General features: G+C 44.0%; 1 long non-coding RNA gene across 1 annotated transcript in view; it reads right to left on the minus strand.

The window, feature by feature from the left end:
* Window positions 1-313: 313 nt before the first annotated feature.
* Window positions 314-16378, minus strand: part of LOC142250331 (uncharacterized) — a 32748-nt gene continuing 16683 nt past the window's right edge. Inside the window, exons 3-4 of the long non-coding RNA XR_012725172.1 lie at window positions 5751-5833; window positions 314-900 (exon numbers count right to left, since the gene is read on the minus strand). This is a non-coding gene — a long non-coding RNA (uncharacterized LOC142250331). The remainder of the gene's footprint in view (window positions 901-5750; window positions 5834-16378) is intronic.

The raw sequence follows: 16378 nt of genomic DNA on the forward strand, positions 1-16378 counted from the left end.
TTTCCGCTCTCCAGTTTCCTTTCTTACTGTAATCTGCCTCACTGACCAAAATAGACAGAAATGTCCAAATTTTCTGAGCCCCGGGTGATAATGACCACTGTTATAAGGAGTGCAACTAATTGTTTCATGGTATCTAGCTACTATTAATGTCAGTATCCTATTGATGACCAAAATAAAGGGTCTCTGGATCTGGTGCTTGACGGAGCTCTGCAGCTCTTCACTACAGTAACCACACAGATCAGAGCAGGGATCCTGTATGAAGGCAAAGATACTACGAATATGTAATCATAAAAAAAGATGAAAAAAACAAGACTTAATTTTAATCAATGGGCATTTTTTTTTAATTTTTACAATTTTCTCTGAAAAATTTATAACAATTTTAATTTTATTAGAAATCACATATACGGTATACCATTAACATCATCATTCTGAGTCAATTGGCACGTAGCATGCCCTTGGCCGGATCAGCTTCTTCTCTAGTGACCTCCTGGTCAGTACAGATGGGAAACTAACAAAAAAGTTGAATGTTTAGGCTTCTGGAAGGTTCTCCGGCATCTCTTCTGTGTAAAACTCCTTGGCATATTTACTGGCCACTTCTGACACCACTTAATTATCATTTATTTTTTCTGATTTTAGACAGGGTGCGTCTAACTGCAAATTCATTGTCACCCATCTCGACAATTATCACCTACTCTAAAATACTATCAAATCTAGAGAATTAGGAAAGATTAAAATTAATCCCCAAAAATGTAACTTAAAATATAATTTGTGGACTTCAAGATTTGATTTCATAGTGTAAAAAGTCTCAAGGAAATCTGTTTCCCCCAAAACATCCCTTCATGTAGAGTTATTCTTGATGTTCCTCATCTTTCTTCATCGGTGCCTACGTCGTAGAGCAATCTGGAAAGTAAAAAGTAGAAGATGAAGACGGTCAACTCAACGCAAAGTGTCGTTCTCATAAGACTCAAATCAGGACAAAAGATCTACAAACTATGCAAAATATTGGGCATTTGAAAAATATTTAGTGTGAAAACCCCCCAACGTTTTGAGAAGAATGGTCCTTCAAAAATAAGATTATCATAGGGGAACTACCAGTAGTTATGGGGATCTACCGGCAATGACAAAATCAACTAAAGGGATGATTGGTAGAAACAAATGACCTAGCACCATCAATCTTTGTCAAGGCCAATGTTTGCACTCCAGCCTTCCCGGAAGTTTTGTTTCCTTCACCAAATGAAGTCACTGTATGAATAGTGATCACATTGGAAATGTCACTTCATGGGAAAATAGGCATCTCTTGATTCTTTACGCAAATAATAGGTGCACAAAAGGTATTCATGTATGGTTGTGGCTTACACTTGGCTGTTTCCATAAGTCCTAAAGACTTTGATTTGTCCAGGGGCCTTCACAAACTTTAATCTGGCCCTGGACACTAAAGGGGGTGTTACACGCAGCGATATCGCTTGCAATATTGCTGGTAAAAGCACCCGCTCGTTAAGAGCCATCACACGTACCTACCTGCCTAGCGACGTCGCTGTTGCTGGCGAACCACCTTTTTTCTAAGGGGGCTGTTCGGGCGGCGTCACTAAGTGGTCGCCCAATAGAAATGGAGGGGCGGAGATGAGCGGATGTAACATCCCGCCCACCTCCTTCCTTCCGCATTGCCGGTCGCCACAGGTAAGCTGTAGTTCGTCGTTCCCGAGGTGTCACACATAGCGATGTGTGCTGCCTCGGGAACGACGAACAACCTGCGTCCTCAAGAATCAACGATATTTTGAAAATGAACGACGTGTAAACAATGGACGATTTGGTGAGTATTTTCCATCGTTAATGGTCGTTCGTTGGTGTCACACGCAAGGACGTCGCTAACGATGCCGGATGTGCGTCACGGAATCCGTGACCCCGGCGATATATTGTTAGATACGTCGTTGCCTGTAATGGGGCCTTAAGAGGTTGAGCATTAGGGAGGCAAACTGAACAATTGCCCAGGGCCCTCACTCCCTTGAGGGCTGTGTCTACAGAAGAAACTACACTGATAATAGCATTAGTAGCATAATATAAAAAATACACATATTTGGTATCGATGAGCTCTTAAAAGTGTGATCCATCTATAAAATAAATTAATCCAATCAGTAAATGGTGTAGTGAGAATATAACGAAAACACCAGAATTACGTTTTTTTGGACGCCAAAAGATTGCAATTAAATGCAATAAAAGGCGATTAAAACACCGTATCTACCCCAAAATTGTATGAGTAAAAACATCAGCTCATAAAACCCTCACACAGCCCCATATCCCAAAAACATGAAAATGTTATGGGTCTCGGAAAAACAAGATTTTTTTTCTACAAAATTCAGAATTCTTTTTCACCACTTATGTATAGACATGTATGTGTGCTTTGTGTGTGTATGCATATATGTTTGTGTATGTGCTCTGTGTATACATGTGTTTGTGCTATGGGTATACATTGAGTGTGCTTGGTGAAGACGTGTGTATATACATGTGTGTGCTCAGTGTATGCATGTGTGGCGCCCTGGACAAGCCAGGACGTCACAGAAGACTGCACCAACACACCTCACACCCCGGTTAGGCACACCAGTCACACAAAAATCCTTGTTGCCCCCTCCAGGGGCTGATGTCCACACCAGGTGGGGCGGAGACAGGTGGTTGGCCCGCCCATCTAGAAGTTCACAGTCCTGGAGGCGGCAAAAGGAAAGAGTTCAGTTAGGGAAAGTGAAGAGAGAGGAGTAAAGTGGTAAAGGAGCAACTGACTGACCGTGTCTGGGTACATGGCCCGGGCACTCACAGCAAGGTCGGCAGATGGTGGTGACCGTCTGCAGGCGAGGCCGATTGACGCATAACCGTAAGGACCGGGGTCGGGCGGTGGCCCGCCGGTACCGTATCGGGGAGCGAAGAAAAGCCGGCACCATTCGGCAGGGCCTACGGACCCCGACCAGGCTTGGAGTCGCCGGAAAACCGGTCAAATCCGTCAGCAACGGGGACCTTCGGGGTTCCTCAGCAACCAAGACCCGACAGAAGGCAACCGCTCAACCATGAACGGGAAATACAGCTACCGCCACAGCTAGAGTTCCCAGGGCCAGAGCCTGCGGGCACAAAGGGGCTCCTCCGGCAACACACACCGCTGGGGAGCGGGCTACCGGTGGGAAGCCATCGGGGCCAACTACACAACCAAGGTGCAGGGAGAGACAGTCACCGCCAACCTACCGGGAGTGATAGCCGCAGCCTCCTGTGGGACCCGTCCATCCAGCCATTTGTTTCACTAAAGACTCCGTGTATGTTACTGGCTGAGTGAGTACCACTGCGCCGCCTGGCACTGCGCTGCCCCCGTGACCCTGCACCTCCCCAGCTCCCACCATCCACCTTCCAACCCACAACACCGGGCCCCGGGACCACTAAATCCCCCTACCCATGGAGGGGAGAGAACCATCTCAGCTGCTCCCTGTCATCGCTCCCGGGATCGCCGTCCAGAGCAGCGGTGGTGTTCCAACCTCACCACAAACCGTGGGTGGCGTCACGGACTATAGCCCAACAAATAATCTCCCCTTTCACTCACGGGCGAGGAGCGTCGCTCGAGTCCCCGGATCCGGCCCACCGCTCGAGCCACCGAGCAGCAAGCAGCAGCCGGACCCGAGCCGCGAGCGAGCGGTCGAGCAGCGCACCCCCCCGCCCGCGACACATGCATGTGTGCTATGTGTGTATAAATGTGTGTGCTCAGCGTATACATACGTGTGTGCTATGTACTGTATGTGTATACATATGTGTATGTAATCAGTGTATACATGGTTGTGTGCTATGTGTGTATACATGTGTGTGTATGTGTGTGTGTGTAGCGCCTTTAGTCAATCAGGGCACTACTAGGAACTGCATCCTCACCAGGATGCAGGGCCTACCCCCTGGGACCTGGAACACCAGTGCCAGCAACACCCACACACACCAAAATCCCAGTTTCCACTCCACACCAGGGGTAATTGGCTAGTCGGACACAAGGGGATGGCCACCTAGAGGGCGGAGCCAGACCAAAGGTACTAGACAACCTGGTGGGAGGGGACAGTAAAGGGTACTTTACATGCTGCGACATCGCTAGCGATCTCGTTAGCGATGTGAAATTCTAGATTGCAAGTGCGATCTTTTGAGGTCGCACATAGGTCATTTTACGCATGTGCGATCTCGAAAGATCGTACTTGCGATCTAGAATTTCACATCGCTAATGAGATCGCTAGCGATGTCGCAGCATGTAAAGCACCCTTTAGTCAGAGGCGTTAGTGCAGAGCAGTAGTAGAGAGGGAAGTGGAAAGACGTGCCTAGAGCTGGGTCGTGTACCGGCGACCCTGGGGTACAGGAGAGTGGTCGCCAGGGCGGGTACACACGAGTACCGCTGGGACCAGAGCACTGATGGGGCACAGGGCCCTAGGTCAGACGCCAGTTTCATGCAGTCTGGAAAATACCTGCACAGTGAGGGGATCTGCACGGACCTCACTGACCCACAAATCCGGGGGCATCAGCAGTAAAGCAAGATTAGGGTTCGGGACACAGACCAGCCCTACAGGGTCCACAATGCCCGCCATACAGACAAGGAGACTGCCACGAAAATGGACAGTCGGCTCCCAAACTGCTCCACGCTACAGGGACCCAACCACACTGAGGGTGCCGGGGACAGAGCAACCGAGTCATCAACTTGCACTGGAAATACAGGGACCTGAACCAGCCATCCAAGGGTCAAGAGTGAGTAGAGACTGTTATCTACAACCACGGTGTGGCATGCATTATTACTCCATCATACAGCTCCTGGGCTCAGCCCTTCCCTCGGAGGGCCTACCACCACAGCTGCCATTACCACCAGCCCTAGAGATAACCAACCCAGCAGTGGCGGTTCCCCCATATTAACCGCAACCCGCAGGTGGCATCACACAAATAACTTTATTCTCCCCTGTAAATACTCCCCATTAAAAATCACCCAGGGCATGGGACTGGGCAACGGCCACCAAAGTGACATTCCCCAGTAGTAAACCGCCCGGGACCGAGTAGCCCTTTCCCTGGGCGACACATGTGCTCAGTATGCACGTATGTGAGTGCTATGTATGTGTATACATATGTATGTTTGTGCTCAGTGTATACATGTGTGTGCTGTGTGCTTGGTGTATACATATGTGTAAACCATACAGTGTTTGTATCACATACTGTGTGTATGTAGCCTCCATATTTATAAATCATAAATCCGGGTGCAGATGAGAGTTCATAGGTGTAAACAGGTCAGAAATGACTCAACGAGCGAGCAAAGTGCGAAACTTTCATCGGGTGATTGGATTGTTTATGGAGGAACAGAAATCCTTGTTGTCAGCAGCAGATTGCCCGCTGCAGACTGCAGAAGAGCTGCCAATAACATGATATTGTAGGGGACAGACTGATGCACTAACAATTGTCCTGTCCCCATCACTCTTCCTCATCCTGTGTAAAAAGGCCAGAAATAAGCATTGACAGACATAATATTGTCGCTCGCGCTCATTTACCCGTCTGACCTCATAAATGTCTGAGTGTGATGGAGAAATATGTCACCACTTCAGGCTTCACTTTAAACTTTTGGCCAAGGCCCCTCTTTGTCTAGAAGCGGCCCTGGATCAAGGGAGGGAGGAGGATCTGGAGGATCGGGTCTAATTTTATTATGTGGGGTTTTTTTAAAATACAAACAAGAAAACATTTTCCTTTCTTGTGACATTTTCCATGTAACTTACTATGATGGCGAAGGCGAGGAATATCAGGAGCAGCACTGTGCCCATGAGCGCCAGGCACACAATCCCCCATGTTGGGACCTCATCTGCATTAGGAAGATGGAAAGACAAAAATGTAATAACATGTAAGGAAGGATCTGAATAACTAAATTCAGGCACATACTGGAGGCCTATGTGACCCATTCATCTGCATCCAACCCCATCCCAAACTAATGCATCATCAGAACTAAATGTGTCCTGGGGTAACTACTGCTGTTTTATTTCTTAAAGCGCACCAATCACCAGGAATTTCCGTATATAACCTAAAGCCAGTGCTATACTGGCACTATCAGGCTGATTCTATACATACAGTGCTATACTGGCACTATCAGGCTGAGTCTATACATACAGTGCTATACTGGCACTATCAGGCTGATTCTATACATACAGTGCTATACTGGCGCTATCAGGCTGATTCTATACATACAGTGCTATACTGGCACTATCAGGCTGATTCTATACATACAGTGCTATACTGGCACTATCAGGCTCATTCTATACATACAGTGCTATACTGGCACTATCATGCTGATTCTATACATACAGTGCTATACTGGCGCTATCAGGCTGATTCTATACATACAGTGCTATACTGGCACTATCAGGCTGATTCTATACATACAGTGCTATACTGGCGCTATCAGGCTGATTCTATACATACAGTGCTATACTGGCACTATCAGGCTGATTCTATACATACAGCGCTATACTGGCGCTATCAGGCTGATTCTATACATACCGTGCTATACTGGCACTATCAGGCTGATTCTATACATACAGTGCTATACTGGCACTATCAGGCTGATTCTATACATACAGTGCTATACTGGCACTATCAGGCTGATTCCATACATACAGTGCTATACTGGCACTATCAGGCTGAGTCTATACATACAGTGCTATACTGGCACTATCAGGCTGAGTCTATACATACAGTGCTATACTGGCACTATCAGGCTGATTCTATACATACAGTGCTATACTGGCACTATCAGGCTGATTCTATACATACAGTGCTATACTGGCACTATCAGGCTGATTCTATACATACAGTGCTATACTGGCACTATCAGGCTGAGTCTATACATACAGTGCTATACTGGCACTATCAGGCTGATTCTATACATACACTGCTATACTGGCACTATCAGGCTGAGTCTATACATACAGTGCTATACTGGCACTATCAGGCTGATTCTTTACATCCAGTGCTATACTGGCACTATCAGGCTGATTCTATACATACAGTGCTATACTGGCACTATCAGGCTGATTCTATACATACAGTGCTATACTGGCACTATCAGGCTGATTCTATACATACAGTGCTATACTGGCACTATCAGGCTGATTCTATACATACAGTGCTATACTGGCACTATCAGGTAATTCTATACATACAGTGCTATACTGGCACTATCAGGCTCAGTCTATACATACAGTGCTATACTGGCACTATCAGTCTGATTCTATACATACAGTGCTATACTGGCACTATCAGGCTAATTCTATACATACAGTGCTATACTGGCACTATCAGGCTGAGTCTATACATACAGTGCTATACTGGCACTATCAGGCTGATTCTATACATACAGTGCTATACTGGCACTATCAGGCTGAGTCTATACATACAGTGCTATACTGGCACTATCAGGCTGATTCTATACATCCAGTGCTATACTGGCACTATCAGACTGATTCTATATATACAGTGCTATACTGGCACTATCAGGCTGATTCTATACATACAGTGCTATACTGGCACTATCAGGCTGATTCTATACATACAGTGCTATACTGGCACTATCAGGATAATTCTATACATACAGTGCTATACTGGCACTATCAGGCTGAGTCTATACATACAGTGCTATACTGGCACTATCAGGCTGATTCTATACATACAGTGCTATACTGGCACTATCAGGCTGATTCTATACATACAGTGCTATACTGGCACTATCAGGCTGATTCTATACATACAGTGCTATACTGGCACTATCAGGCTGATTCTATACATACAGTGCTATACTGGCACTATCAGGCTGATTCTATACATACCGTGCTATACAGGCACTATCAGGCTGGTTCTATACATACAGTGCTATACTGGCACTATCAGGCTGATTCTATACATACCGTGCTATACTGGCACTATCAGGCTGATTCTATACATACAGTGCTATACTAGCACTATCAGGCTGAGTCTATACATACAGTGCTATACTGGCACTATCAGGCTGATTCTATACATACAGTGCTATACTGGCACTATCAGGCTGATTCTATACATACAGTGCTATACTGGCGCTATCAGGCTGATTCTATACATACAGTGCTATACTGGCACTATCAGGCTGATTCTATACATACAGCGCTATACTGGCGCTATCAGGCTGATTCTATACATACCGTGCTATACTGGCACTATCAGGCTGATTCTATACATACAGTGCTATACTGGCACTATCAGGCTGATTCTATACATACAGTGCTATACTGGCACTATCAGGCTGATTCCATACATACAGTGCTATACTGGCACTATCAGGCTGAGTCTATACATACAGTGCTATACTGGCACTATCAGGCTGAGTCTATACATACAGTGCTATACTGGCACTATCAGGCTGATTCTATACATACAGTGCTATACTGGCACTATCAGGCTGATTCTATACATACAGTGCTATACTGGCACTATCAGGTTGATTCTATACATACAGTGCTATACTGGCACTATCAGGCTGAGTCTATACATACAGTGCTATACTGGCACTATCAGGCTGATTCTATACATACAGTGCTATACTGGCACTATCAGGCTGAGTCTATACATACAGTGCTATACTGGCACTATCAGGCTGATTCTTTACATCCAGTGCTATACTGGCACTATCAGGCTGATTCTATACATACAGTGCTATACTGGCACTATCAGGCTGATTCTATACATACAGTGCTATACTGGCACTATCAGGCTGATTCTATACATACAGTGCTATACTGGCACTATCAGTCTGATTCTATACATACAGTGCTATACTGGCACTATCAGGCTAATTCTATACATACAGTGCTATACTGGCACTATCAGGCTGAGTCTATACATACAGTGCTATACTGGCACTATCAGGCTGATTCTATACATACAGTGCTATACTGGCACTATCAGGCTGAGTCTATACATACAGTGCTATACTGGCACTATCAGGCTGATTCTATACATCCAGTGCTATACTGGCACTATCAGACTGATTCTATATATACAGTGCTATACTGGCACTATCAGGCTGATTCTATACATACAGTGCTATACTGGCACTATCAGGCTGATTCTATACATACAGTGCTATACTGGCACTATCAGGCTGATTCTATACATACAGTGCTATACTGGCACTATCAGGATAATTCTATACATACAGTGCTATACTGGCACTATCAGGCTGAGTCTATACATACAGTGCTATACTGGCACTATCAGGCTGATTCTATACATACAGTGCTATACTGGCACTATCAGGCTGATTCTATACATACAGTGCTATACTGGCACTATCAGGCTGATTCTATACATACAGTGCTATACTGGCACTATCAGGCTGATTCTATACATACAGTGCTATACTGGCACTATCAGGCTGAGTCTATACATACAGTGCTATACTGGCACTATCAGGCTGATTCTATACATACACTGCTATACTGGCACTATCAGGCTGAGTCTATACATACAGTGCTATACTGGCACTATCAGGCTGATTCTTTACATCCAGTGCTATACTGGCACTATCAGGCTGATTCTATACATACAGTGCTATACTGGCACTATCAGGCTGATTCTATACATACAGTGCTATACTGGCACTATCAGGCTGATTCTATACATACAGTGCTATACTGGCACTATCAGGCTGATTCTATACATACAGTGCTATACTGGCACTATCAGGTAATTCTATACATACAGTGCTATACTGGCACTATCAGGCTCAGTCTATACATACAGTGCTATACTGGCACTATCAGTCTGATTCTATACATACAGTGCTATACTGGCACTATCAGGCTAATTCTATACATACAGTGCTATACTGGCACTATCAGGCTGAGTCTATACATACAGTGCTATACTGGCACTATCAGGCTGATTCTATACATACAGTGCTATACTGGCACTATCAGGCTGAGTCTATACATACAGTGCTATACTGGCACTATCAGGCTGATTCTATACATCCAGTGCTATACTGGCACTATCAGACTGATTCTATATATACAGTGCTATACTGGCACTATCAGGCTGATTCTATACATACAGTGCTATACTGGCACTATCAGGCTGATTCTATACATACAGTGCTATACTGGCACTATCAGGCTGATTCTATACATACAGTGCTATACTGGCACTATCAGGATAATTCTATACATACAGTGCTATACTGGCACTATCAGGCTGAGTCTATACATACAGTGCTATACTGGCACTATCAGGCTGATTCTATACATACAGTGCTATACTGGCACTATCAGGCTGATTCTATACATACAGTGCTATACTGGCACTATCAGGCTGATTCTATACATACAGTGCTATACTGGCACTATCAGGCTGATTCTATACATACAGTGCTATACTGGCACTATCAGGCTGATTCTATACATACCGTGCTATACTGGCACTATCAGGCTGGTTCTATACATACAGTGCTATACTGGCACTATCAGGCTGATTCTATACATACCGTGCTATACTGGCACTATCAGGCTGATTCTATACATACAGTGCTATACTGGCACTATCAGGCTGAGTCTATACATACAGTGCTATACTGGCACTATCAGGCTGATTCTATACATACAGTGCTATACTGGCACTATCAGGCTGATTCTATACATACAGTGCTATACTGGCGCTATCAGGCTGATTCTATACATACAGTGCTATACTGGCACTATCAGGCTGATTCTATACATACAGCGCTATACTGGCGCTATCAGGCTGATTCTATACATACCGTGCTATACTGGCACTATCAGGCTGATTCTATACATACAGTGCTATACTGGCACTATCAGGCTACAGTGCTATACTGGCACTATCAGGCTGATTCCATACATACAGTGCTATACTGGCACTATCAGGCTGAGTCTATACATACAGTGCTATACTGGCACTATCAGGCTGAGTCTATACATACAGTGCTATACTGGCACTATCAGGCTGATTCTATACATACAGTGCTATACTGGCACTATCAGGCTGATTCTATACATACAGTGCTATACTGGCACTATCAGGTTGATTCTATACATACAGTGCTATACTGGCACTATCAGGCTGAGTCTATACATACAGTGCTATACTGGCACTATCAGGCTGATTCTATACATACAGTGCTATACTGGCACTATCAGGCTGAGTCTATACATACAGTGCTATACTGGCACTATCAGGCTGATTCTTTACATCCAGTGCTATACTGGCACTATCAGGCTGATTCTATACATACAGTGCTATACTGGCACTATCAGGCTGATTCTATACATACAGTGCTATACTGGCACTATCAGGCTGATTCTATACATACAGTGCTATACTGGCACTATCAGGCTGATTCTATACATACAGTGCTATACTGGCACTATCAGGTAATTCTATACATACAGTGCTATACTGGCACTATCAGGCTGAGTCTATACATACAGTGCTATACTGGCACTATCAGTCTGATTCTATACATACAGTGCTATACTGGCACTATCAGGCTAATTCTATACATACAGTGCTATACTGGCACTATCAGGCTGAGTCTATACATACAGTGCTATACTGGCACTATCAGGCTGATTCTATACATACAGTGCTATACTGGCACTATCAGGCTGAGTCTATACATACAGTGCTATACTGGCACTATCAGGCTGATTCTATACATCCAGTGCTATACTGGCACTATCAGACTGATTCTATATATACAGTGCTATACTGGCACTATCAGGCTGATTCTATACATACAGTGCTATACTGGCACTATCAGGCTGATTCTATACATACAGTGCTATACTGGCACTATCAGGCTGATTCTATACATACAGTGCTATACTGGCACTATCAGGATAATTCTATACATACAGTGCTATACTGGCACTATCAGGCTGAGTCTATACATACAGTGCTATACTGGCACTATCAGGCTGATTCTATACATACAGTGCTATACTGGCACTATCAGGCTGATTCTATACATACAGTGCTATACTGGCACTATCAGGCTGATTCTATACATACAGTGCTATACTGGCACTATCAGGCTGATTCTATACATACAGTGCTATACTGGCACTATCAGGCTGATTCTATACATACCGCTCTATACTGGCACTATCAGGCTGGTTCTATACATACAGTGCTATACTGGCACTATCAGGCTGATTCTATACATACCGTGCTATACTGGCACTATCAGGCTGATTCTATACATACAGTGCTATACTGGCACTATCAGGCTGAGTCTATACATACAGTGCTATACTGGCACTATCAGGCTGATTCTATACATACAGTGCTATACTGGCACTATCAGGCTGATTCTATACATACAGTGCTATACTGGCGCTATCAGGCTGATTCTATACATACAGTGCTATACTGGCACTATCAGGCTGATTCTATACATACAGTGCTATACTGGCACTATCAGGCTGATTCTATACATACATTGCTATAATGGCCCTATCAGGCTGATTCTATACATACAGTGCTATACTGGCACTATCAGGCTGATTCTATACATACAGTGCTATACTGGCACTATCAGGCTGATTCTATACATACAGTGCTATACTGGCACTATCAGGATAATTCTATACATACAGTGCTATACTGGCACTATCAGGCTGAGTCTATACATACAGTGCTATACTGGCACTATCAGGCTGATTCTATACATACAGTGCTATACTGGCACTATCAGGCTGATTCTATACATACAGTGCTATACTGGCACTATCAGGCTGATTCTATACATACAGTGCTATACTGGCACTATCAGGCTGATTCTATACATACAGTGCTATACTGGCACTATCAGGCTGATTCTATACATACCGCTCTATACTGGCACTATCAGGCTGGTTCTATACATACAGTGCTATACTGGCACTATCAGGCTGATTCTATACATACCGTGCTATACTGGCACTATCAGGCTGATTCTATACATACAGTGCTATACTGGCACTATCAGGCTGAGTCTATACATACAGTGCTATACTGGCACTATCAGGCTGATTCTATACATACAGTGCTATACTGGCACTATCAGGCTGATTCTATACATACAGTGCTATACTGGCGCTATCAGGCTGATTCTATACATACAGTGCTATACTGGCACTATCAGGCTGATTCTATACATACAGTGCTATACTGGCACTATCAGGCTGATTCTATACATACATTGCTATAATGGCCCTATCAGGCTGATTCTATACATACAGTGCTATACTGGCACTATCAGGCTGATTCTATACATACAGGGCTATACTGGCGCTATCAGGCTGAGTCTATACATACAGGGCTATACTGGCACTATCAGGCTGAGTCTATACATACAGTGCTATACTGGCCCTATCAGGCTGATTCTATACATACAGTGCTATTCTGGCACTATCAGGCTGATTCTATACATACAGGGCTATACTGGCGCTATCAGGCTGATTCTATACATACAGTGCTATACTGGCGCTATCAGGCTGAGTCTATACATACAGTGCTATACTGGCACTATCAGGCTGAGTCTATACATACAGTGCTATACTGGCGCTATCAGGCTGAGTCTATACATACAGTGTTATACTGGCACTATCAGGCTGAGTCTATACATACAGTGCTATACTGGCGCTATCAGGCTGATTCTATACATACAGTGCTATACTGGCACTATCAGGCTGATTCTATACATACAGTGCTATACTGGCACTATCAGGCTGGTTCTATACATACAGTGCTATACTGGCACTATCAGGCTGATTCTATACATACCGTGCTATACTGGCACTATCAGGCTGATTCTATACATACAGTGCTATACTGGCACTATCAGGCTGAGTCTATACATACAGTGCTATACTGGCACTATCAGGCTGATTCTATACATACAGTGCTATACTGGCACTATCAGGCTGATTCTATACATACAGTGCTATACTGGCACTATCAGGCTGATTCTATACATACAGTGCTATACTGGCACTATCAGGATAATTCTATACATACAGTGCTATACTGGCACTATCAGGCTGAGTCTATACATACAGTGCTATACTGGCACTATCAGGCTGATTCTATACATACAGTGCTATACTGGCACTATCAGGCTGATTCTATACATACAGTGCTATACTGGCACTATCAGGCTGATTCTATACATACAGTGCTATACTGGCACTATCAGGCTGATTCTATACATACAGTGCTATACTGGCACTATCAGGCTGAGTCTATACATACAGTGCTATACTGGCACTATCAGGCTGATTCTATACATACACTGCTATACTGGCACTATCAGGCTGAGTCTATACATACAGTGCTATACTGGCACTATCAGGCTGATTCTTTACATCCAGTGCTATACTGGCACTATCAGGCTGATTCTATACATACAGTGCTATACTGGCACTATCAGGCTGATTCTATACATACAGTGCTATACTGGCACTATCAGGCTGATTCTATACATACAGTGCTATACTGGCACTATCAGGCTGATTCTATACTCTATACATACAGTGCTATACTGGCACTATCAGGTAATTCTATACATACAGTGCTATACTGGCACTATCAGGCCTCAGTCTATACATACAGTGCTATACTGGCACTATCAGTCTGATTCTATACATACAGTGCTATACTGGCACTATCAGGCTAATTCTATACATACAGTGCTATACTGGCACTATCAGGCTGAGTCTATACATACAGTGGCTATACTGGCACTATCCAGGCTGATTCTATACATACAGTGCTATACTGGGCACTATCAGGCTGAGTCTATACATACAGTGCTATACTGGCACTATCAGGCTGATTCTATACATCCAGTGCTATACTGGCACTATCAGACTGATTCTATATATACAGTGCTATACTGGCACTATTCAGGGCTAGATTCTATACATACAGTGCTATACTGGCACTATCAGGCTGATTCTATACATACAGTGCTATACTGGCACTATCAGGCTGATTCTATACTACAGTGCTATACTGGCACTATCAGGATAATTCTATACATACAGTGCTATACGGCACTATCAGGCTGAGTCTATACATACAGTGCTATACTGGCACTATCAGGCTGATTCTATACATACAGTGCTATACTGGCACTATCAGGCTGATTCTATACATACAGTGCTATACTGGCACTATCAGGCTGATTCTATACATACAGTGCTATACTGGCACTATCAGGCTGATTCTATACATACAGTGCTATAACTGGCACTATCAGGCTGATTCTATACATACCGTGCTATACTGGCACTATCAGGCTGGTTCTATACATACAGTGCTATACTGGCACTATCAGGCTGATTCTATACATACCGTGCTATACTGGCACTATCAGGCTGAGTCTATACATACAGTGCTATACTGGCACTATCAGGCTGAGTCTATACATACAGTGCTATACTGGGCACTATCAGGCTGATTCTATACATACAGTGCTATACTGGCACTATCAGGCTGATTCTATACATACAGTGCTTATACTGGCGCTATCAGGCTGATTCTATACATACAGTGCTATACTGGCACTATCAGGCTGATTCTATACATACCAGCGCTATACTGGCGCTATCAGGCTGATTCTATACATACCGTGCTACTGGCACTATCAGGCTGATTCTATACTACAGTGCTATACTGCACTATCAGGCTACAGTGCTATACTGGCACTATCAGGCTGATTCCATACATACAGTGCTATACTGGCACTATCAGGCTGAGTCTATACATACAGTGCTATACTGGCACTATCAGGCTGAGTCTATACATACAGTGCTATACTGGCACTATCAGGCTGATTCTATACACTTTACAGTGCTATACTGGCACTATCAGGCTGATTCTATACAACAGTGCTATACTGGCACTATCAGGTTGATTCTATAGCATACAGTGCTATACTGGCACTATCAGGCTGAGTCTTATACATACCAGTGCTATAACTGGGGGGGGGCACTATCAGGCTGAATTCTATACATACAGTGCTATACTGGCACTATCAGGCTGAGTCTATACATACAGTGCTATACTGGCACTATCAGGCTGATTCTTTACATACAGTGCTATACTGGCAACTATCAGGCTGATTCTATACATACAGTGCTATACTGGCACTATCAGGCTGATTCTATACATACAGTGCTAATACTGGCACTATCAGGGCTGATTCTATACATACAGTGCTATACTGGCACTATCAGGCTGATTCTATACATACAGTGCTATACTGGCACTATCAGGTAATTCTATACATACAGTGCTATACTGGCACTATCAGGCT

This window comes from Anomaloglossus baeobatrachus, chromosome 9 (genome assembly GCF_048569485.1).
Source record: "Anomaloglossus baeobatrachus isolate aAnoBae1 chromosome 9, aAnoBae1.hap1, whole genome shotgun sequence".
NCBI lineage: Eukaryota > Metazoa > Chordata > Amphibia > Anura > Aromobatidae > Anomaloglossus > Anomaloglossus baeobatrachus.